This window comes from Lutra lutra, chromosome 5 (genome assembly GCF_902655055.1).
Source record: "Lutra lutra chromosome 5, mLutLut1.2, whole genome shotgun sequence".
Classification (NCBI taxonomy): Eukaryota; Metazoa; Chordata; class Mammalia; order Carnivora; family Mustelidae; genus Lutra; species Lutra lutra.
The window spans coordinates 147122595-147124673 of NC_062282.1; positions in this window are offsets into that span (position 1 = coordinate 147122595).

Below are 2079 nucleotides of genomic sequence, written 5' to 3' on the forward strand. Positions count from 1 at the left end.
ATCTGGCCTGGGCTCCCAGAAAAAAAAAATTTGCATTTCAGTTCCTGGGACCGTGGTGAGGGAAGCTATCCCACTAAGTCTTGGGACAGGCACCATGCTTTGTGTCCTGCCATATCTTCAGTAGTGAACACAGTGTCTGAACCAGGTAAGTGCTTGCTTAATAAATGCTTGCTGAGTTGAACTGAATTTATTTGAGACCTTTGGAGAAAAATGCAGTGACTTTACCCCAATTCTCCAAGGATATATTTTTCCTGCTATCTGTCACCTGTAATGGGTAAAACTGCTAATTCTTGTCTGGGAGTCCCTGAGGCTTAGGTATGTATATAGATGGTGGCTATGACCTTCATATACTTTATACATGTCAAGTAGGAGCTCCGATTTTTTTCAATCCTTGTGCAAATTCCTAATGGAATCAGCATAGGCTGTGTTCCTGGGCTCAGCCACATCTGCTTTCCAACAAATGGACAACAATATGTACTGATCAAGAAGTTCCACCTCCTGGGAAGATTCTCCTGCCTTTCCGTCTTTCAACATACCTTGAGTGGGGCTGTTATACTGTAGCTGACCTTCCAATATTTGCAGCTGCCAAACATTTAATGCAAACCCACCTGTAATTAGGCCTCATTTTAATTTTCGCCTTCAGGTAGTTAGTTGGTCACAAGGAACTTTCCATGAGTCCTGATGGATGTGACAGGCCCTGGTCTCATGAACATCATTTCTAGCCAATAATGAAATGCTTCTTAGCTTGTTCATCACTACAGAAAGGGAGAGCAGATAGCATTCATGTTGGGGGTTGGTTTGGATCACAGGGTCACTTACCAGCCCTGTGATGTCCAAAATTCACCAGGGTCCAGGAAAGAGCCAGGAGTAATGTCTAAAAGGAGAACAGTTACCTGTCAGAAGAGCAAAGAGTTTGCTTCAAAATCTTACAAGCCTCACCAGAGACTTGATGTAGTACTCCAAGTTGCTGCAGACACCACAAGCTCTTTTTTGAAATCTGCTGGGTCACTAGCACCACTGCCTAGACCCACTGGAGTGTCCTTTCTTTCCTTAAGACCTACTCAAGCCTCACAGCTTTTTAAAAAAACCACATAGCAATGTGCCTGGGTGGCTCAGCTGGTTAAATGTCTGACTCTTGATTTTGGCTCAGGTCCTGATCTCAGGGTTGTGGGATCAGCCCTGTGTTGCTGGGCCCCATGCTCCGTGGACAGCCAGTTTGGGTTTCTCTCCCCTCTTCCTCTCCCCTCCAATGTTCACCCTCTCTCTCTAAAATAAATAAACATAAAAAATCTAAAAAAAAAAAAAATCACATGGCAAATGAAGGCTAGTTATTCATTAAGCAGAGAGACAAACAGAAGAAGAGAGGGATACTGATTGATTCACATTCAATAAATTTATTTAGATTTTTGAAATCTAAAAATCTAGAAAGAGATTTTTAATGTTAGCGAACATATGAATTCTGTCTTTCATAAACTAGAGATTTATTTTGGATTACTTAGGGCAACAAAATATTTTCAGTATTTAGATCGAAAGATTTTTTTTTAAAAGATGTTATTTATTTATTTGTCATCGAGAGACAGAGAGAGAGCACAAGCAGGGGAAGAGGCAGAGAGAGAGGGGGAAGCAGGCTCCCCACTGAGCAGAGAGCCGGATGCGGGGCTCGATCCCAGGATCGTGAGATCATGACCTGAGCTGAAGGCAGCTGCCTAATATCCTGATCAACTGAAGATCTTAATCAGGTATTTGTTGAGTGGGCAGGGCTGCCACCCCAATGAGAAACAGTCTACTTGTAGAATCCAAATAAGCCCACCAAGCATTATATCCTCTCTTTAATGGAACAGGACCTAAGGTTCAGCAACTGCTTGGTAGTAGGTACCTGACCACCAACCAGGTCACTGTGTATTTCACTGAGGTGGAAACTCCCTATATTACCATGGGTATAGCTCTTTCCCACTGACACAAACATCTTTTAAACTTTTTAAGCCACAAGTAGCCTAGTTGAGGGTTCAGAACTCCTCTATGATTTACTCCAATGTGCTAGACAGTTATTTTCTGTGCACAGCATCCTGTGAGAAAAAG